We start from the raw sequence: 24,562 nt of genomic DNA, 5'->3' as shown, positions 1-24,562 counted from the left end.
GCAATTTCATGCACCATTGAACTAGATGATCATGTGATATTTGCTCCTGACATAGACTTTAAAAAAGACGGATGATGGACTTCAACAGGCAACAATTCAGTTGTTACTTTATGCATTTTAAAAACCAGATGGCAATTAATCGACAAAAATCATGAACTTAAGCTTGCCATAAGATGAGCAAAATGACCTTTAGTTTTCCAAACATAAGAACAGAGAGCAAAAATTGACAAATCAGTCCCTCCAATATGTTCCGCCATTTGTTATAAGCTCGTCTAAAGTCATTTTGACCCAACTCCACTTGCCTGCCCCCTCTCGATCATCCTTCAACCCATTACTAATTAAAAACCTGTCAGTCTCCTCCTTAAATTCCTGATGAAGGGCTTCTGACTGAAACGTTGACTATCCTGTTCCTCAGATGCTGCATGACCTGTGGTGCTTTTCTAGTGCCACACCGTCGACAGTGATCTCCAGCATCTGGAGTCTTCACTTTCTCTCTTTTTCCTAAATTCACTCATGTTCCAGCAAACAATTGACTCGTTTTTTCACAACTTCAGGTAAAGTGTTAGAATCGTGGAAACAAGATTGGGATGAAAGATCCTCCTTTGACTGTCATATAAGGCCTGAACCTCAAAAAGCTTCGAAAGCAGCTACTGTAAAGCAAACAAAGCTCAATGGCATCACCAATGGGAGAAACTGTTGTGGCAGTTTGGAAGAACTTTGGCTTGAGGACACAAAACAATGACTTGTGGTAAATCATTGATTTTCTGAGAGGATAGGAGATAGTTCTGTCTGCCAAACATCAATTCTGGGAAGTTTTTTTTTGGTTATATATAAAAGTGGTAAAATGGCTTGGATATTGGAACTCAGGATAAAATTCCAAAATGTATTGATATTTCCAAATCTAGGGCGTTGATAAGAAATAAACTGTGGCTAGCAGCAATCGACTGAGGTAGATAATGAGGTTGGATGGAAATATCAGCTCACAGCACTGCACAGGCTAGAAATATCAGCTCACTGCACTGCACAGGCTGCTACTATGATGAAGGTGGCTATCACCAATCTCTGAAAACGTACGAAACTCCAATGGCCACTTGGTTCAGTGTAGTTGAGGAAAATGACTTACTGGTCTAACTAGAAGAGTTTCTTGCAGTTAACAAGTTATGGTGCATTATATGATACAAGTTACATTAAAATTTTACAGAGATTTTGATGAGGCTCAGACATTAGGTCCACTCCCTGAGCTGTTCAGTTCACAAGTCCACATGATATCACCATGGTGGATGGTGCCCACGGTACTCATCAGTATTAACTACTTCAGCCCTGTATGCAACAATAGTTAGGCTGGAAACATTGGCTGATAAATAACAGATATCACTTTAATGCAGAGAAGTCTGAGGTTCTGCATTTTGGAAGACAGGACAGGGAGAGACAATACATACTTGCTGGCACATTCAGAACAGTGTGCAGGAGCTGTAGCATCACTGTTTCATGTCCATCAATATTAGAATGTGGCTATGCATTTTGAGAGTGATTAGAAATGTATATGTAATCTTGAATTTCATGATAGAACCAATGAGTCTATGGAAGTTATGCTGAATCTTTGTAAAGTTCTAGTGAAGGAAGGAGTATTGCATTGCTGGTAAATACAGGTTAGGACGGATACAAAATAGCTTAAGAGGGTGCTGAGGAGATGTACCAGAATAATTCTGAGCTTGAGGAAAGATTGGGTTCGAAAAGCTGGGATTGCTTCTAGGACCATAGGAGGCTCGGAGAAGATCTGCTCAAGATGCACATGGTTATGACAAATTCAGATAGAAACAGCACACTGATTTTCCCTCCCTTTAGTTGATGTCATGAGACTGAGCACACTGACTGCTAGCAAGAGGTATAGGGGAATGTGAAAAATAACTTTGACTTAGCCTACGCTATTGACCTGGAATTTGTTGCTCATGAGAGTATTGGAAGCAAGGTTAATGAGTGATTTGAAAGGGAATTTATGCACAATTGAAGGAAATGAACTTGCAAGACGCAAGAATAGAGAGGTGGATTGGGAGTGACTTGGTTGCTTAACATAGGCTCAAAGTAATGGCCACCACCTGTGCCATATTGATGCCTATGAGCAAAACTCCTGCACCAAGTCTCCAGCCCTGAGTCAGCTAACCTTGGAGCACACTCAATGTCCTTTACTTTTATTGGTCAATGTTTCTCCTTTCTAGCTTATTTTCTAAAGTTACTTCTCGTCAGAATATTGTTCCTTTAAAGAATTGCTGGCTGGAATTGATTAGTGCTAATTCACACAATTGGTGCCTCCTCCTATGACATTCAGCCATTCAACAATGCATTGAGACCTGGGCTCCATGTTACAATTATTTCAACCAGCAGGCAACATACTATATGCTGCCCATATCAAAAGCAATAGACATGATTTATACTAAGCTTTTGAATCCCTGTGTTCATTTTTGGGACTTTATCAATTTTGTCCCACTACATGAATGCAACTTGATGAAAAATGGATGAGAGATGGAACTAGCAGCACACCCTCCCTGCATGCCTTAACCAGTAAATAAGTCTATCTCTCCATTATTTATATACACTTTGCTACTGAACTCTTTGACATTTGGGAGGTTGTAGCAGTGGAGGATAAACTTTGGAGAGCTCTATTGATGTTGAATGGGTGCACTTGAGGCCCAATAGTTGACCTCATCAACTGGGCTGGTGTGAGGGCAGGCCTCGACCTGTGAAGGTTTGCGTGGGTGTGGGCTTGAAGAGGATGGTGGGAAGGTCCCTCAAAGAATTTTATACGATGCTGAGTCTGGAAGCACACACTTGCTTGGGTTTGCTATTAGAATTTGATGACGATGAAAGAAAAGTTCGTACATATATAAAAAAAATGCATGTTTGGAGCATACTGTAAAATTATATCATGGGGTTTGATCTGTTTGAATTATTCCTTATATTTTTTGGCAATTCAGTACTGCCTCTGTCAAGCTAAAGAACAATCACAATTATCTCACTTAAGCTAAATGGCAATAGTGGGAAAAGATATTGAAAGAAAATAAAAGTGTCAGAGAGCTATTGTTGGAGAGATTAATTGGGATGATGGCCACCACGTTATATGAATGTTTATTTTTGAATCTCACCAACCATGAAATTTCCCTTCTGATGAGGTGCACAGAATCCTAAATTCAAATTAGTATTCCTGTTTTATTTCCAGCTTTATGTTTTGTGGAACAACATTTTAATCATTAATATTTCATTTGCTAGCGTTTAACCTATGATTAATATTTAATAGGATGACACCCTAAACCATATAAAATATCTCATACAATGTAATCAGAGGAAGGTATGGCTATAAATGGGCTTTCAATTCAATCAATAAGACCTGTCACTTAAATCTATCTAACGTCACAGAATCCCTACAGTGTGAAACAGACAATTGGCCCATCGGAACCCACCAACCCTCCCACCATACACCCCCTACCCTACCCCCCATAGCCTGACATTTCCCATGGCTAACCCACCTAGCCTGCACATGCCTGGGCATTATAGGCAATTTAGCATGTCCAATCCACGTAACCTGCACATCTTTGGAGTGTGGGAGGTAACACACACAGATACGGGGAGAATGTGAAAACTTCATACAGATGTAATAGAGATGTACAGCACGAAAACAGGCCCTTCTCTCCAATTCATCTATGCCGACCAGATATCCTAAATTAATCTAGTCCCATTTGTCAGCACTTGGCCCATATCACTCGAAACCCTTCCTATTCATATACCCATATCCTTTAAATGTTGTAATTGTATCAGCCTCCACCACTTCCTCTGGCAGCTCATTCCATACACGTTCCACCCTCTGCATGAAGAAGTTGCCCCTTAGGTCCCTTTTAGCATCCAAGGATGGAATCAAACCTAGGACCCTGGTGCTGTGAGGCAGCAGTGCTAACCATTGAGCCACGTAACATTCTTGGGATATAGGAAACACTTTTTTTCTTGACTTAGAACAACTTGGTTAATTTAATTTTTGAATTACTGTTCAAAATACTGAATTGCATAACTTGCAGAACTAAGAGTGAGGAAGTTGTCCCTTTAAAAGGAAAGAGAGTCCAGGTGTCCAATGCCAAAGAAACACATTGATCCATGCAGTATCCATTTTTCAGAGCCTACACCAAGTACCCAACATGATTGGTGTATCCTTAAGCTTTTTTTTCGACCTTGCCCCAGATTAATCTTTATCCATGCTAAAAACAGTTGTTTCATCTTTGTTTGAAAGCTCCAACCAAAGTTTATCTCAAACGTTAACATCGACTGGACTCAGCGAAGGAAGTCTAATATTTTTTAGGTAAGGATATTTCACATCCTTGGGTCACTCGACCTGAAATGTTAACTCTGATTTCTCTCCGCAGAGACCTCCATTAGGTTATATGTAAGCCTTCTCTGCTCCACCCCAGCTTATGTAATCTCTCTTTAAAGCTGGGATGTTCCAGCTTGGACAATATCCTGGTGAATCCTTTCTGTATTTTCTCCAGTGTAAGCACATATTCATACACTCCCTAAAAATGACTTGTACTTGCCTGCATTAGCCCTACTCCACTTCTTGAATTAAGCTTTCACATTAGCTATCTTCCAATTGCCTGGCACCTCTCTTGTGTCAAGACTGAACATAGAACATAGAACAGTACAGGTCAGCACAGGCCCTTCGGCCCTCGATGTTATTCTACTCTAAGATCAGACTAACCTACACATCCTTTATTGTACTATCTTCTATGTCCTATCCAAGAGTCACTTAAATGTCCCTAATGTATCTGACTCTACTACTATCGCTGGATTTCAAATTTAATGTAAGAGCCCCTGCAATCTCCATCCTTGCCTTCCACAAAAACCCAAGACGCATCTCATTTGAGCTTAGTGATTTATCCAATTTTCAGCCCGCTAAAACCATTGTTACCTCATCCCTCTCGATGCTAATTAGTTCATGTTTATCACAGTTAACTTCCCTGCTTTCTAAATCTACATTTCCTTTTCAGTGAATACAGATAAAAGTTCTCATCTAAAATCTCACCTTTGTCTTTTCTTTTATTCATTCATGGGATGTGGGTGTCACAGGCCAGACCAGCATTTAGTTATGCATTTCTAATTGCATTTAGTGTCAATCACATAACTGGAGGTCTGGAGTCACATGCCGACTAGACCAGGTAAGGATGGCTGTTTCCCTCCCTAAGGGACATTAGTGAACCAGATGGATTTTTCCTGACAATCGACCATTATTTTCTGGTCATCATTAGACTCCTAATTGCAGAGATGTATTGAATTGAAATTCCACCATCTACCATGGCAGGATTCAAACCCAGATCCCCAGGGTCTCTGGGTTAATAGTCTGGCAGTAATACCACAAGGCCATCATCTCCCATGTGCTCTTGAGTTGAATGTACCTATAAAATGCCTTTGGATTTTCCATTATTTTACCCACCAGTGTTTTAATGTCCCTCCTGGCTCTCTCATTTTTAAGTGACCCTGTGCACTTTTTATACTCTGTGAGGACTTCTACATATTATCCCCCCTGACATCTACCATAAGCTTCCTTCCCTTTCCTTATAAACTGCAGCAGATTCCTCGACATCCAGGGTTCCCTGGACTTGTTTGGTCACACACCAACACCATTTCACCTTTACAGGACTATGTTGGCCCTGCACGTTCACAATTTGCTTTTAAAATACACCTTCTGCTCTGATGTAGACTTTTCTACAAGCGGCCACTCTAAGTCTGCTTTGGTAAGATCCTATCTTTTTTTATTAAAATGGCCCTCTGCAATGTACATTATAGTTTTTACTATAATTATAGAGCTTCTTTATAATGGGAATGTCAATGCAGCACCCACATTTTTACCCAGACACAGAATCCATCTTTTTTTGTTTCTCCTGTGGGGAAATAAGTGCTTTATAATTATTGTAGCTTATTTTGATAAACAACTCACAGAAACACTTTAAGAGAAAAATCTCAACACTTTCCTTCATGAAACATTATTTGCTTAGCCTCTAATCATGTTGATGATTATGTATACCTTGTTTTTGTGTCAGACTTCTCCATGGGCGCATAATCCATTTATTGAAGATTTTGCATTTAAAAACCAAGGGTAAATTGATAACTATGTGAATCAATGCAGAAAGCTATGCCCAAAGAGAGTGAAAGTTTAGAATCAATGTGCACCACCATGCTGTTGCCTTATCTCTGCCTTGCACTCTTTTTGAGTAGAAATCCCCACTGGGAGCTCAGGATTAGTGAAGCAAGCTTCTTGTTTCACCTGCATTATTTGTTCAGAGAAACCAGCTATGTCACAGCTTACAGTGAAATAAGCAAAGCCCCAAACCATTCATCTAGAACTTGGTTTTCTTTATTCTTTCATGGGATGTAAGTATCACTGGAAATCCATTTTGTTGAGCCCTAATTGTCCTTGAGCATTGTATTAGAAGTCTTCGAAGATCTAATGTCAGGACAAAATTCCACGCAAACTGAGGTGCACACTAGAGCTGGCCAAGTATCTCAAGAGGTCTACAGCACAGATAAAGGCACTTCACTCCATCGGGTCAAAAGCAACCACCTAACTATTTTAATCCCATTTTCCAGTTCTTGGCCTTTAGCCTTGTATACGTTGATGTACATCACAGGTGATGTACACTGTGATGTACATCAATGTATACAAGGCTAAAGACCAAGAAAGCACTTTTCAAATGTTATGAAGATTCTGCCTCAACCACCCATACAGGTAGTATGTCCCAGATTCTCAGATTTCTCTTTGGGTAAAATGTTTTCCCTCACATCTTATCTAAACCTCATGCTTTTTAACTTGAATCTATACACCTTGGTCTGTGCTCCCTCCATCAAAGGTAACGTTTCTCCCCGTCAACTCTATCAATGTCCTTCATAATTTCATTTCAACAATGTCCCATCTCAATCTCCTCTGCTTTAAGGAAAACATCCCTATCCTGCCCAATTTCTCTTCATAACTGAAACTCTTCAACTTAGGAGCAATTTGGGTAAATCTCTTTTGCAGCCTGTCCTGTGCCATCACATTCTTCCTATAATGTGGATTCTGGAGCTGCACACAACACTCTAGCTGTGACCTAACCAACATTTTGTACAGTGGCAGCATAGCCCCCCTGCTCTTAAACTCTATGCTATGGTTAAGTGCACCATAAGCCTTCTTAACCACTTTATCTACCTGTCTTGATATCTTCAGGAGGCTGGTAAACATGCACATCAAGGTCCTTCTGATTGTTGGTGCCTCTGACATTCCTACTATTCATCATATATTCTTTGGTCTTGTTTGTGCTGCCAAGTGCACCACCTCACAGTTAGTCTCACATGGATCAAATTCCAGCTGATATGACAAGTGCATCTATATAACCTGCTATAATTTAAGACTATCTTGTTCACTATTTACCACCTCACCAATTTTTGTATCATCTGCAAACTTACTGATCAACCCTCCTACATTTGAGTCTAAACAATGTCAATAAACCACAAACAGCATCCGCCCCAACACTGAATTTTGTGGTACCAGACATGGATTGAAAAAAAACCCCTCAATCATCACCGTCTGCTTCCTGCCACCCAGTCAACTGTGTATCTAATTTGCCAATTTTCCTTGGACCCATGGGCTCTTAGATTTGCTATCAGTCTCCCACTCTGGGATGTCATTAAAAGCCTTGCTGAAGTACACGTAAACATCAGCAAAAGCATTGCCCTCATCTGCAAAGCTAGTAACCTCTTAGAGGAATTCATTCAAGTTGTTCAGACATCACCTTTCAACAAATTATGTTGACTGTTCTTGAATAATTCCTGCCTCTCTAAACACAGATAAATTCTGCCCCTCCGAATTGCTTCCAATAGTTTCCCCAGCACTCAGGTTAGACTGTAAAACCTGTCATTTCCCGGTTTATCTCTTGCTTCTTTCTTGAATAATGGTCCCACATTGACTGTTCTCCAGTCCTCTAAATTTCTCCTGTGACCAATTGACAATTTTTTCAGGCACCCCTGCTATTTTCTCTCTTGCCTCACCTTACAACTTCTGATGGATTTGATCTGGCCCTTTATATATTTTTTCTACTTGTAAGCCTGCCATAGCAATCAGAACCACTTCTCTGTCTATGCTGATTTATTTAATTGTGTCACAAATCTACACCCTGATTTTATATCCATACCACCTCTCTCACTAGTGAATACCAACCTAATGTATTCATTTAGAACCCTATCTATACCGTCTGGTTCCATGCACAAATTACTGCTGGTATCCTTAATGGGTCCTAATCTTTCCCCTGTTATCCTCTTACCCTTACTGTACCTGTAAAACTTCTTGTGTATTTATTGTAACTTATTGTACCCACTATGTCTGACAGAACACCAGCTGGAATATCTTTTTCAAAAGCAACCTAGAATGAGGTTTTCATGATGATGTAATATTTAGCATCAGATAAATAACTGAAGCAGACAAAGATTCATGATGAAGGTAGTGTGACAAAAGCGGTCTGAGGTTGAACCAGGAGATTAAGCTTGATGAATATAAAGTGGTTAAAATGGCTGCCAGGAAATGTTTGGAAAGCGTGGGGTCCTCAGACATCTTTGGTCAAAATACTTTCAGCTGCTCACAAAAGATAAGATACCGAATGTGCCCAACTAGTCCACACTGACAAAACCCACAACACAATGACTAACATCAGGTGTGACCTCATAACAGGGCCACATTTGCTCAATAATCCTGAGTTTGAGAAGAATTATGCTGACAACTTTTTTTTGGATTGTCAGTCAGGCCTACAGTGTGGCTAACTTGCATGTAAGGGAAACTATATATATTAATACACGAGAAAAAAATGCATTTATTAACACAACAAAATAGGAGACGGCCATTCTCTGGATCATTTCTCTGGACAATGCTTTGACAAATTAGAGTCAACTTGCCCGGAGTAAAATGTAAACAAAGCTTGCAAGTTAACAGTCAGTCATGACTAATGGATACATTCTGAATGGCAAGATCTCTTCCAGTCAGATTCTACTTGCAAACCATTGACCATTGTCTACTAATACATTATAAATGCTGTTTACCATTTACTTTAGCATTCTTGTGAATTGTCCTGATGAATGCAAGATGAAATGCTTTGACAAAGTGTGGCCATTTATTGCTTTATTACTGTATTTGTAGCTAGCAGTTCTGGTGGTACCCATTTAATTAGGTACCACCCATAAAACTGCACAGGAATTCATGGTAGATGTCTGTGTATGAAAACACCAAATTTTCCAACTGATGTCTGGCTTGTCATCAATATTCAGGCTCATATCAATGATCCTTCCTGAGAGTTGAGGAGAATCAGATATATAATTCATGTAATACACTGCCATTTAATTTTTTCTGCTTTCCATCCTATTGTTCACACTCCCACCTCCTTCACTTGCTGAATACATTTATCTTCCCTTGGTTCTCATGAAAAGTCGCTGACCTGAAACATTAATTATAGCTCTTAACACATGCTGCCTGACCTGCTGAATGGTTCCAGCATTTTTTGCTTTTATTCCATCTGGATATCTCATCTTAAAATAATGTTGGGCTCTCATCCAATCACATTGAACCTTTAGCCAGGTAGATTCACCAGTAGAAGGTTTTTTGCTGGCAGCTACAGAAAGGAAAAGAAATCCATCATCATTGTAATAAAGAAAAGGATTCATTTGAAATGATGAACATGTTGCTATTTATGTGTGCTTATATGGAGTTAATAATAACTAAGATCTTCTTCATGTACTGCAATGTGCTGTTGAATATATGCAGCATACCTGAATGAATAGATGCAATGGTTTTATCCCTAAAAACAACTATTTTCTAACCTCCCCAGTGATATTCCAGCTTCTAAATATATACATTGTCCTCTCAACATTATAAAAAGCCTAATGTTAACTGAGAATATAGAGCCATTTATTAGCTTAGCAAATGATAAGCAAACAGTTTCATAAAATATATTATCACAATGAGCTGAGCAAAGCAATTCAATCATGAATGGTGCCCTGTTTTTAACATTCAAGAATGCAGTCATCTGTTCAGCCATTACTTTCAATATTGTACAAATAAGAAGGATTAATATTGCATAATAATTATTAATGCTTTATATGTTTTCTGATTTAGGCAATGCTTTTAAATGTTTCTGGCTATTGGGAATATGATTGGAATTAATAAAAATCCGATTATATGCATTAACCTGTTTCACAATATAAGGGCAAGGTAGAGCTAATAGTTGGATATTCAAATTCTCTATCAGTCATATTTAAACATGTAAGATTATTTATTACCTGGGAGACCTTAAGTCTGATTTTTATGCATGAATATTAGCACTCAAGTAGAAAATTGGTATTTTATATGGAAATGCATGTATTAATCAGTGCTGCTTTTTGACTATATATATAAAAATTGAGAGTTTTCATGGACATCCAGTCCTATTGTAGCTGAGGACAATGTGGAAATGTTCATTAAAAGTAAAATCGTTGAAGATATGTGTATTTTTCTCAATGCATAAAAATGTTAAGTGCTTTTATAACTTCAAATATTTTTGAAGATTCATCATGCTTCAGGCCATGAAATTCAGATGCTTTGACAGGGCAAAACTCTGGTGGGCTATTTCAGGTACTTCAGGGATTGTCTGTCATGTGTAAGATCTGATGTTCCCTTTAACTTAATTGTACAAATTTGGCGAATTATAGCCACAAATTTGAAAGCATTAAACTAAAACAACTTAAATTCAGATAAGAGCAAAACCTCACAGATAAAACAGTGATTCACAGGGTCCACAAATTTTTCACAATAAGCACAAAATTGTGATATTTGATTATATTAGATTACATTACAGTGTGGAAACAGGCCCTTCGGCCCAACAAGTCCACACCGACCCGCCGAAGCGAAACCCACCCATACCCCTACATTTACCCCTTGCCTAACACTACGGGCAATTTAGCATGGCCAATTCACCTGACCCTGCACATCTTTGGACTGTGGGAGGAAACCGGAGCACCCAGAGGAAACCCACGCAGACACGGGGAGAACGTGCAAACTCCACACAGTCAGTCGCCTGAGGCGGGAATTGAACCCAGGTCTCAGGCACTGTGAGGCAGCAGTGCTAACCACCCTGCCACCGTGCCGCCCACTAGCTCCATAGTCAGCAGCTATGTTCAAGAGGGAACAGCAGTCCTCCATCTTTAGTCCACTTAATCTCTTGATGAATCCCTACCTTCTGTCTTCTCTTATTCTTCACAATGGTACATGCTTGATATCTTGCAAATCTGTATTTGATACTATGTTCCTAGCTTGTGTCTTTGGTGAATTAGGCGAGATCTTGTTCCTATCCATTTAATTGGTTAGTTATTACTTGACATCCACTTCTGCACTGTTTTTGATAATGATATCCTGCACCTGCTTTAGGTTATTATCGCTGTCACTCAGGAGGAGCCCCAGATTCAAGCATTCTTTTGCAGTTTATTCATCAGCAATGATCATTTCATTACATGCATATGTTCTGTCTCATTTCACAGCTATTTGACCTGACATATTAGCAGTCATTTCTGGTTAAAAAGTGAACGGTTTGGGTAGGGTTAGTCACATTTAATAACTTTTAAACAAAAGATCTTTTGGTTTGCTTTGAATTTGTCTTTTTATGACTTTACAGAATGGTAGCTAACAGTCAACTGAGCTTAAGCTCTATCCTATTCTGTTATGTGAATACAGGATATAATTTTAACTTACATATCTAAGAATAGGACAATTAATTCCTAACAGTAATATGACAAAATAAATTCAGCCCTATAAACGTCCAATTTAAATACAGAAGTGAATTCTGATGCATAGGAACAGAAATATTTTAATCAGCCATTTGCAATTATTCCACTATTCAAATAATCAATCTGTACTTCAAGTTTATTGATCTGGATCTCTTGATACTCTTCTCTAATAAGAATTTGTTATGCTTAGTGTTTAGACAGTGTTGGCGCATCAAAAGGAATGAAATGTTCAAAATGGGTCACATCATCATCCTGTATAACTAAAACATAGTTCCCTTCTCTTTCTAATGATCAAGGAGTCTAGAACCAGGGCTCACTGTCCAAGGTCGGATTGAGATAATGAGAAATTTGTACACCCAGAAAGTGGTGAGCTTTTAAAATTCTTTGCCACAGAAAGTAATTGAGACCAAAACATTGATTGTTTTGAAGAAGGTGATAAATGTAGTTCAAAAACAGAAGTTGCTGGAAAAGTTGAGCAGGTCTGGCAGCATCTGTGAAGAGAAATCAAAGTTAACGTTTCAGATCCGGTGACACTTCCTCAGACCTGAGTTCTGGGTCACCAGATCTAAAACGTTAACTTAGATTTCTCTTCACTGATGCTGCCAAACCTGCTGAGCTTTTCCAGCAAATTCTGTTTTTGGTTCTGATTTATAGTATCCACAGTTTTTTTTGTTTTTTTAAAGATAAATATGGTACTTCAGGTGAAATGGATCTTGGTTAATGGGGAGAAAACTGGAACAGGGTATTGAGTTGGAAGATCAGCCACAATCATTGAATAGCAGGTCAGGGTGAATGGGCTTCTGTTCCTATTTTCATTGTTTCTAATGATTCAACTTCCTTGAGCTAAAGTCCTACAATTTATTAAATGTATTTTATTCCTATGCATTGACTTTTAGTGATTTTTGTACATGAATACCCAAAACTCTAATTTGTTCTTAACAATCTCCAAGGCAAAGAGAGTGCAATGGAAGATCCACATATTTATCTGAGAATTGCAAAGTGCTGGATATTAGCAATGTTGTCAGTATCTGCTAGAACATATCTCATCACATTTCTGAGTTTACAATGAGTATGGATTGAAATCATGTGATATTACAGCACAAACTTTTAACATGCTTGGTTGAATTTCCTTGATTGCTTTTATTCAGCAGCATTACACCCATGTGTTTAAATAGGTTAACATATCTGTTAAAATGGCAGACAGTGGAATTTCAGTTGGAGGCCACAAAAGTTATAGTTTTGTATTATATAATGAAATTTCACCCTCCAGATGTATTTAAAAATGCAGACGTTGACTTGAAGAATTTGCAATTGAAGTATGAATCTAACATTTTTAATTAAATCAAACTGATCCCAATATGCCAGAAAAGCATTGGAATGCCATTTGATAAAGTGATTCAACTCAGCTTAATTGGGGATTTATTTTTATTTATGTTCTATCTCACCCATTCCCAATGATATTGTTCTGTCGATGCTAAACTTTTCAAATCTCTCCACAGGTGCTGCGTGACCAGCTTAGGGAGGCCAGTATTTTCTGTTTGTTTTATGCTTGTAGAATGTTTTGCTTTTGTTTGCTGCACCCAATTAAATGAAGTACTTCTACCTTGTATTTTTGATTCTGTGTTTTAAAAAAGTCAATGATTGATGCAATCATCTCCATAATCCTGGTGAGCATTCTCATCAATTGCATGAACCAAAACAATGATAAGGGGCTTTTGCCCGAAACGTCGATTTTCCTGCTCCTCGGATGCTGCCTGACCTGCTGTGCTTTTCCAGCACCACTCTGATCAAAACAATAATGTCCCCTATACTTTTGAGTCATCTGTGTTAAATAATCAGATATGATTCATTATCTAAAGAATGGCCGAGCTGCTATTTGGCAGAGAACAGGTGATCGGCACATGAAGCTCATTCATTTTGGTGTGAGTACTGAGGGTCTTCAAGGATGGGGTCTCAATTTGCATACCGTCAGCAAAACACTGGGTGCCAAGCAGGCTCGCCATGTCAGTGACAACTCCATGTGCAGGAGATGCTGTCAGCTGAAGACGTTGAGTTTCTGTTTCCAAAGCTTGAGCAGCAGCTCATGTCACTGCAATATATTCAACAAAATGTGCGCCAGTATTCAGTTTCGGAGTGAGTAGGAGTAGAGGGGATGTGGACAGACAGCCTAAGAATTCCATATAGGTAGTGAGGAATCCATTGCGTGAATTTTGCTCTTCAATTGGTATTCAGGTCTGAATACAGGGGGATGTAGCCATTTGGATACCGAGCTGGTTTGAGGGTAGAATACAGAGGCTAGTGGTGGAGGATTGATTTTCAGATTGGAGGCCTGTGACTAGTGGCATGCCACAAGGATCAGGGCGGGATCCACTGCTTTTCGTCATTTGTATAAATTATTTGGATTTGAACCTAGGAGGTGACGTTAGAAAGTTTGCAGATGACACCAAAATTGGAGTTGTAGCGGACAGGGAAGAAGGTTACCTCAGAGTATAACAGGATCTTTATTAGATGGGCCACTGGGCCAAGGATTGGCAGATAGAGTTTAATTTAGACAAATATGAAGTACTGTATTTTGGTGAGAATAAGTGTAATCAGAGCAAAGTCTGCAGCATATCTCTAGTAACTTGGGCCATTGCAATTGGATAACTGTGTCTATCATCATAACCTATTGTAATGATCTATTGACATTCATATAGGTTAAGTCATACTTTTATGAAGAAATGAAATATAATTAATGGTTTGGAAACTGCAGCACTCTTATCATTAGATGTTGATTTATTGTTACTCAGTTTAGCCTGACTTCTATGTGATTGGCAATATAAGTTGGGAATGTGTTTGAATGACTGTTGCATTTTCCATTAATGATATTGCTCAGGCGAACTGAAAAATTTGTAATAGTTGAATTGTTGCTGAAAAGACAGAAGGATTTTGACCGTGAGTGTATGAGTTCTGGTTATTTAATACCCAAATAACTGTTTCATGCTTGCAACTGGGAAGGGAGTTGAGAAGGAGCTGATAATTTCATTGAGAGCTAGTAGCCTTTGCAGGTTTTTGATAAAGCATTAGTTCATTGCATCCACACAGTGCTTAAATAATCTAGCTCTATAAAAATGTGCATTTAATTATTCATACATTCAGCAGAAGTCTTGTATCCCAATTGATTTTGGTTGTCGTACTTCAGACCTTGCACTTGTATGTGTGTTTGATGCTATCAAGAACGTTGAATTATTTAAGATACAATTTATTCCCAGTGACAATTAGATATAATGTCCAATATTATAGAATGACTCCTCGAGGCTGCTTTTCCCACTTTGTCTGTTGTCAGCCTGCTCTTATTGGGTTATACTGACTTACTAATGTGTTTATGAGTGGCAGGTATTGATCATTTGACTTACTCAGTTGAATAAATGTTTGACAACTTGAATTGCAAGTCAAGCAACGCATTAATGTTATTTATTCAAACTATTCAGCGTGTTCCAAAGGTTTTATCGATAGGGCACTTGAGGACTGCTGTTGTATCCCAGAGGTATTTTATGAACCAATAATTGCACTGAGCAGTCAAGTTCAAGCTAAAGTATTTTTATATCAACAAATCAGAACAGCTTAATGAAGCAAGTGCGATTTGTCAGAAGCAAATTATCTTAACTCATATTTTGCTGAACAAAAATATAACCTAGCTGGAAGGTGGAGTGTTCTCTTTATTCCTTCATACAATATAGACACAGCTGGCAAAGTCAGCATTTACTGGGCATTTGTAAGTGTCCACAAGACAGTGGTTGCAAGCTGCTTTGTTGAGCCGAGCTCTTGAGGTACTCCGACAATGCTGTTAAGTCGGGCATTCCAGGAATCTGATTGAACAACAATGAAGGAATGACAATATATTTTAATGTCACAATGGAGTAAGAACCTGAGGGGATCTTGCAGGTGACAGTTTCCCCATCTGCTTGGTCCTTGTATCCTTCCAGGTAATGGAGGTCATGGGTTTAGAAAATGCAGTCGAAGAAGCTTGGCATCTTGCTACTCTGCATCTTGTAAATTGTACACAATGTGCTTTTGTGTGTTGTTGCTGGAAGAGGTGAATGTTTAAGGTACTAAATGTTTGCGGTTGCATTCTTCTGCAAGTGTATAGCTTTTCTTGACAAAAATATATGTTGTGCCATGTCACAGGTTTGAATACTATACAACGCTTTGTAAACTAGATGGCAGCAACACACCTAGTTTTCAAACACTTGAGGATCTTGGTGAAGAAGAGGTGAGATTAGTGATAGGATGGTAATTAGGGAGGACAGTGAGGTCAAGAGTCAGTTTGTTGATGGGGATGTAACAATTACAGCAATTTTGAAGGGCAGAACATTAATTCCCAATGTGAATAAGCATTGATGTGATGAATTTAAAAAAATTAAAATGCATTTAGAATTTTTTTATGAGAGCAGAAACAATAAGAGCATTTTGTTTTGGTGGCAGAAGGAAGAAATTAAGACCAGAAAAGTGATCAGCAAGTGATTGGGGAGGGTCGGTTTAAAGCTCATTAACCTAATCTTAATTGTAAAACTACATAATATTAAGGTAAGGAATTAATACATCTCCTCTTCTATTGATTTGTTTCAAAAGTTCAGTGTTATTGCAGTTGTGAGCAAATGTAAACTTGCCCTGGGTTTCCTGGTATTTACCTAGTGGTACACAGTATACATAGGCTACACATGTCTTCTTCAGCCAAATGAGCTGTTTATTTCAAGTTTTTTTTTTCAGCCAAAGAAACTGCTTCTTTTAAGGATGTGAAGAGTACTTGCATTGAGTAGCCAAGGAGATGAAAGTTGCTATGGCTGGATATTGCACAGAATTATAGACCACAGAAGCACTTGGATTAGAGGAGTTCCACCTTAGAGCTGAGATTTACAAAATGAGGAAGAGACTAAAGGAAACAATGGTGTAAGCAGACTCCATGCAGTCAGGTCTCAGGAGCTGAGAAAGCAGTGCAAGGTCACTAGCTTTGCATTGACAAGAGCTAGAACTCAGATAAAGCACAGGGAGCCATATGCTGTTTAGCATAACTGAGAATGATGGTAAAGGAAGCCTGCTTGCAATAATTGCTTGATGCAGCTGAGAAATATTGGAACTTGAAGAAACTTAGTGCAAATGTAGTGAAGCCAGCTGTCTGAAAGAGCTAGAATTGTTCCCTCTGGAACATAGTCTCAGTGGAATGGGTTGAACTACCAGGACATGAGTTGTTATTGAGGCAGTCTAAGACAAAATGCTTTTCAAGGTGTTTCATTATTAGATCTTTGAAAGTGAAGAGTTGTAATCTGCTGTAATGAAAACAAAAATTTAGTTCATACCCGCTCGAGGATTGCTGAGAAATATGTGGGTGCTTTCTTGACTGAATCTGCTATTTGACATGCCATATGGTGTATTCAATTATTTTTTATCTATTAATTCTTAATTACCTCACATTAATTCTGATTGTTAAAATTAGAATTAGAATTAGCCTATATTGTCACGTGCACTTGAATAAGAATAGTGAAAAGTTTGTAATGTCATCTCTCGGCGTCATCCTAGATACAGGGCACTTAGGTAAAACCTACTTAAGTATACGTCACAGACTTGAGAAAATCATAAATAAAAGTTCAGCATGAGGATAAAGGATAAAGAAGCTTTCTTTTAAAAAGTACTTACACTGTAGTCTTTTAACCGGGTCCATGCCAACTTTCAGACCACCGGGCCAAGTGTTTAGGAGATACTGGACATCAATCCTGGAGGTCTTGCTTGCAGTCCCCAAGGAACTCGCTTCCCCGCACCTCACGCTGGCCTCTGCTCCACTCGCCTCTGGCACTCACCTGGATTTGCTGCCCCTAAGCTGGGCTGGCCGGGATTTGCCTTCGGGAGACTCACCTAGATTTGCTGCCTCTGTGCAGGCCAGGCTTGGGTCTTGCCTCTGGGAGTCACCTGGGCTTGTGGACTCTGTGCCAGCCTGGCCTCGGCCTCACTTCCGGGACTTGCCTCCTCCCACATTGACACGTTAGAATATAAGTTGTTAGATTGTTAAAATATAAGTTGTCTATTTATTGTTTTATTTTTCCAGCCTTGCAGTAATGTTTAGTTTATTTGTTCAAAGTCATGAAAATTGCTTGTCCCCTACCAGATTGTTGCGTAGTTTGGTGGCCTCATCCTGCATTGTAGGTGAAAATAGGTACTGCAGATGATGGAGATTACAGTCAAGATTGGAGTAGTGCTGGAAAAGCACAGCAGGTCAGGCAAGATGCGAGGAACAGGAAAATCAATTTTTTGGCCAAAAGTATACAGAGTGTATCTGTATACATAAGACACTCTTAAATCCTTACTCCCTGGTAATAGGCTTTCAAATGTGTAATGTTCTCTGTTATTGTAAGAAAAAAATGAATACTTTTTTTTAGATTTTCAATTGTTTAATGGTGGCCTGCTGAATCTTTCATTGAATTTTCAGCCATTTCTGATAGTATCCCATTTTGAGGTAATTTTCAACATTTGAAAGGCTTGGATTGCTGTGGCAGACTTCAAGACAACAAAAGTACTTTTACTTACAAAATTCCATTCACTGCCAAAATGGAATGAATAAAGCCAATTTACACACAACAAGCTCCCACAGCAATTTGAAGTAAGTAAGTGATTTGTTTGTTGATTGTTTTATAAAGGTTATTATTACTCAGGAAGTTTTGTGCTCAAATCCTGGAGTGGAACTTGAATATGCAGCCTTCTGGCTCTCACAAGAAACTAAAAGTACACAGAAGCAGGGGATGACTTAGAAAATTGCATCTGTATTACTGTATGCAGGTTTGGTCTCTTTATTTAATGAACGACGTTTTGGCCATGGAGAGAGTGCAACAAAGACTTACAGGACTGATGTGTGAAGACAGCATGGATCAGACTAAATTTATTGGAGGAGGGAATCACAGAGAAAGCTACAAAATTCAAATAGGACTGGACAGAGTAAATGCAGGAATGATGCTCCTGTTATCCAGTGAGTCTGGAACCAGGGTTCACAATTTAAGGATAATGTACAGACCATTTTGGACTGAGATGAGGAAGAGTCGAGAGTGTAGTGCTCAAAAAGCACAGCAGGTCAGGCAGTATCTGAGGAGCAGGGGAATCGATGTTTTATAGACAATAGACAATAGGTGCAGGTGTAGGCCATTCTGCCCTTCGAGCTTGCACCACCATTCATTATGATCATGGCTGATCATCCTCAATCAGAATCCCGTTCCTGCCTTATCTCCATAACCCTTGATTCCACTATCCTTGAGAGCTCTATCCAACTCTTTCTTAAACAAATCCAGAGACTGGGCCTCCACTGCCTTCTGGGGCAAAGCAATCCACACAGCCACCACTCTCTGGGTGAAGAAGTTTCTCCTCATCTCTGTCCTAAATGGCCTACCCCTTATTTTTAAGCTGTGTCCTCTGGTTCGGAACTCACACATCAGCGGAAACATGTTTCCTGCCTCCAGAGTGTCCAATTCTTTAATAATCTTATACATCTCAATCAGATCCCCTCTCAGTCTTCTAAACTCAAGGGTATACAAGCCCAGTCGCTCCAATCTTTCAACATAAGATAGTCCTGCCATTCCAGGAATTGACCTCGAGAACTTACGCTGCACTCCCTTAATAGCCAGAATGTCTTTCCTCAAATTTGGAGACCAGAACTGCACACAATATTCCAGGTGTGGTCTCACCAGGGCCCTGTACAGCTGCAGAAGAACCTCTTTGCTTCTATACTCAATCCCTCTTGTTATGAAGGCCAGCATGCTATTAGCTTTCTTCACTACCTGCTGTACCTGCATGCTTGTCTTCATTGACTGGTGTACAAGAACACCCAGATCTCTTTGTACTGCCCCTTTACCTAACTTGACTCCATTTAGGTAGTAATCTGCCTTCCTGTTCTTGCCACCAAAGTGGATAACCATACATTAATCCACATTAAACTGCATCTGCCATGCATCTGTCCAATCAGGAGAATTCATTATCTCAACAAACAGTATTTCAAACATCAAAAACTGTAAGTACAACAAGCTTTTATCTACCCACCTCCATAACCAGCGCTCCTCAAACATTCCAGAAGATTCCCCTGGCCTCGGAAACTACTCCGACGTCATTAGCCATGCAGCTGCCATCCCCATGCTGATTGATGATTCAATCCTGCCCCCATCATGGCCACTCCCACAACCACTTCTGCCACTCAATTCCTCATGCATCACACGTGACATCACTTCCGCCCCTCACATCATCGCTGATGCCACACGCTCAGTGACTTCCGCCACCCCTACTGCCGTGGTCACCACCACTTCCGCCCCCACCAGCGCCACTCATCTGCATTCTGCTGACACGTCCCCCACAGACCCCACTGTAACTATCCCCACCCCCCAGAACCCCGAGGGGAACACTACCCTGCTAATGACTCCACCCCATTCCCCCATCACCACACCCACTCCAGTTACAGGTTCCGCCCCCACTCCCAGCTCCACACCCACACCAGATCCCAGCTCCCAGCCCAGCTCTCCCATCCCTCCAGACCTCCCACTCACTGAGGACGAACGATCAGTCCTCAGCAAAGGACTCACCTTCATCCCCCTCCGTCCAAGCATCAATGAATTTAATGCACGCCGTGACATCGAACAATTCTTCCATCGCCTCCACCTCCGAGCTTACTTTCACAATCAGGATTCCCGCCCACCTTCCGAGGACCCCGTCACCCACCTCCAACACACTGCATCCACCTGGACACCCCACGCTGGCCTATTATCTGCCCTCGACCTCTTCATTTCCAACTGCCGCCGGGACATTAACCGCCTCAACCTGTCTACCCCCCCTCCCCCACTCCAACCTCTCACCCTCACAATGCGCAACCCTCCAATACCTCTGCTCCAATCCCAACCTCACCATCAAGCCAGCGGATAAAGGGTAGTCTGGCGCACTGACTTCTACACCGCTGAAGCCAAACGCCAACCTGAGCACACCTCTTCCTACTGCCCCCTCGACCATGACCCCACCCCCATCACCAAACCATCATCTTCCAGACCATACAGAACCTCATCACCTCAGGAGATCTCCCACCTACAGCTTCCAACCTCATAGTCCGGGAACCACGCACTGCCTGGTTCTACCTCCTTCCCAAGATCCACAAGCCTGACCACCTTGGCTGACCCATTGTCTCAGCATGCTCCTGCCCCACTGAACTCATCTCTACCTACCTCGACACTGTCCTATCCCCCCAGTCCAGGAACTCCCCACATGCGTTCGAGACACCACCCACGCCCTCCACCTCCTCCAAGACTTCCGTTTCCCCGGCCCCCTCATCTTCACCATGGATATCCAATCCCCCTACACCTCCACCCGCCATGACCAGGGCCTCCAAGCCCTCTGTTTTTTACCTTTTCAGACGTCCCCAACAGTACCCTTCCACCGACACTCTCATTCGTTTGGCCGAACTGGTCCTCACCCTTAACAATTTCTCCTTCGAATCCTCCCATTTCCTCCAGACCAAAGGGGTAGCCATGGGCACACATATGGGCCCCAGCTATGTCTGTCTCTTTGTTGGCTACGTAGAACAGTTGATCTTCCGTAGTTACACTGGCACCACTCCCCACCTCTTCCTCCACTACATTGATGACTGCATTGGCGCCACCTCGTGCTCCCATGAGGAGGTTGAGCAATTCATCAACTTCACCAACACATTCACCCTGACCTTAAATTTACCTGGACCATCTCTGACACCTCCCTCCCCTTCCTGGATCTCTCCATCTCCATTAATGACGACCGACTTGACACCGACATTTTTTACAAATCCACCGACTCCCACAGCTACCTGGATTACACCTCTGCCCACCCTACCTCTTGCAAAAATGCCATCCCATATTCCCAATTCCTCCGCCTCTGCCGTATCTGCTCCGAGGAGGACCAGTTCCACCACAGAACACACCAGATGGCCTCCTTCTTTAGAGACCACAATTTCCCTTCCCACGTGGTTAAAGATGCCCTCCAACGCATCTCGTCCACATCCTGCACCTCTGCCCTCAGACCTCACCCCTCCAACCGTAACAAGGACAGAATGCCCCTGGTGCTCACCTTCCACCCTACCAACCTTCGCATAAACCAAATCATCCGCCGACATTTCCGCCACCTCCAAAAAGACCCCACCACCAGGGATGTATTTCCCTCCCCACCCCTTCCCGCCTTCCGCAAAGACCGTTCTTTCTGTCACGCCCCCTACACGCCCCCCTACAACCCACCCTCCTATCCTGGTACCTTCCCCTGCCACCGCAGGATCTGTAAAACCTGCGCCCACACCTCCTCCCTCACCTCTATCCAAGGTCCTAAAGGAGCCTTCTACATCCATCAAAGTTTTACTTGCACATCCACTAATATCATTTATTGTATCCGTTGCTCCCGATGCGGTCTCCTCTATATTGGGGAGACTGGGCACCTCCTAGCAGAGCACTTTAGGGAACATCTCCAGGACACTGCACCAATCAACCACCCCGCCCCGTGGCCCAACATTACAACTCCCCCTCCCACTCTGCCGAGGACATGGAGGTCCTGGGCCTCCTTCAACGCCGCTCCCTCACTACCAGACGCTTGGAGGAAGAACGCCTTATTTTCCGCCTCGGAACACTTCAACCCCAGGGCATCAATGTGGACTTCAACAGTTTCCTCATTTCCCCTTCCCCCACCTCACCCGAGTTCCAAACTTCCAGCTCAGCATTGTCCCCATGACTTGTCCGGACATGTCCTACCTGCCTATTTCCTTTTCCACCTATCCACTCCACCCTCTCCTCCCTGACTTTTCACCTTCATCCCCTCCCCCACTCACCGATTGTACTCTATGCTACTTTCTCCCCACCCCCACCCTCCTCTAGCTTATCTCTCCACACTTCAGACTCTCTGCCTTTATTCCTGATGAAGGGCTTTTGCCCGAAACGTTGATTTCGCTGTTCCTTGGATGCTGCCTGAACTGCTGTGCTCTTCCAGCACCACTAATCCAGAATCTGGTTTCCAGCATTTGCAGTCATTGTTTTTACCTCAATCACCTAACCTGTCCAGATCACCCTGTAATCTCCTAACAACCTCATCACATTTCACCCTGCCACCCAGCTTTGTATCATCAGCAAATTTGCTAATGTTACTATTAATACCATCTTCTATATCATTAATATATATTGTAAAAAGCTGCGGTGCCAGCACTGATCCCTGCGGTACCCCACTGGTCACTGCCTGCCATTCCGAAAGGGAGCCATTCATCACTACTCAGGAATCAGGCTTATGCCTGAAATATTGATTCTCCTGCTCCTCGGATGCTGCCTGACCGGTTATGCTTTTCCAGCACCACACTCTCTACTCTGATCTCCAGCATAGTAGTCCTCACTATCTCCTCTGATGATGAGGAAGAATTTATTCATCCAGAGAGTGGTGAGTCTGTGGAATTCTCTGCTACAGAGAATGACTTCAGTCAAATCATTGTATGCTGTCAAGAAGGCATAGGTTCTAGTTCTTAGGGCTAAAGGGATCAAAGGGTTGAGGAAAAAAGCAGGACCAAGGTCCTTGATTGGATGATTAGCCATTGTCAAATTGAAAGCTGATCAGGCACCAAAGGTCAAATAGCTATTTCCTATTTTCTACCAATGAAGCTCATTTGCAACTACTATTTTGCATGTTTGACCTTTGTATAGAAGGAACAACCTTGTGAACATCCCTGTTGAGAGATCTGTGCCTACTTTGCTAGTAGGTATATAGGTAAAGTCACTATCTGAAATGCTCAAGGAATTTGATCTAGATTCCTCATGTATTGCTTTGGAAATTTGTTTTGTCTTCCAGCCATGTCTCCAGAGTTTCAGGCTTACTTCTTTCAAACAATAACTGATCAAATCTTCTACCTATTATATGATGACCTTGTACAATTTGGCATTATCAGGACCAGAATGAAATCCTGGCCTATTCTTGATGTCCTAAGTGGGGCGGGGTAGGATATAATTTATTCAAATTTATTTTCTTCAACTGCTTTGGGTTTTTATTTAGTTTCCATCCTCTGCCTGGAAGTCTTTATTGTTTTGTATGGCATATATTGCGATTGAGGCATGGTGACTCTCAGTAAAATCACACCAGTTGGCTCTCTCTCTTTCTCTCTTGCTCTCTCTAATGAAAGAGCAGACCAATGATCCTCTGCTACTATGGTTATTCTACTTACTTATTGCAATGCACAATCCATTGTACTTATATGGGACTGGTTGGACAGGCCATTGGATCATTGCCTGGACATAATTGTTAGTTGTTTCGTCTTCCTGCTGAGATGACTTGGCACACAACAATGGAAGATATAATTTCATTATATGTCTGTACATTAGCTGACTGTTACACTGGCTCATCAAGTCAGACATAGTATTGTCTGCCAGGAACGTAATGAGTTTTATTTATGGACAATATCCAACAGCAATTCGGAAGGTAGGGTTCATCTATGGTATTTATGGAGAGGTTCCATTTTCCTTTTATTCTCACTTTCTCTGGTTGGTCAGGTTTACAATGAATATCAATTACCCAACGCAGCTCTAATAAAAATAATATATTCAGCAATCTTTATTAAAGCAATGTACACTTCGAAAAAAAACTGCACAAATCTTACCTATACAATACTTGCAATAACAAGGAAACCATTTACATAGGCTTGTCCAAAGATCAAACCAGGTCCAATGATCAGCCTGCTCCATCCCAATGTCTAGCAAATTATCAAATG

This window comes from Chiloscyllium plagiosum, unplaced genomic scaffold (genome assembly GCF_037043375.1).
Source record: "Chiloscyllium plagiosum isolate Xiang-an unplaced genomic scaffold, Cpla_swu_hap1 HiC_scaffold_4, whole genome shotgun sequence".
NCBI classification, from domain to species: domain Eukaryota; kingdom Metazoa; phylum Chordata; class Chondrichthyes; order Orectolobiformes; family Hemiscylliidae; genus Chiloscyllium; species Chiloscyllium plagiosum.
The sequence above is the reverse complement of the archived record's forward strand: the minus strand, read 5'-3'. Positions refer to the sequence as shown.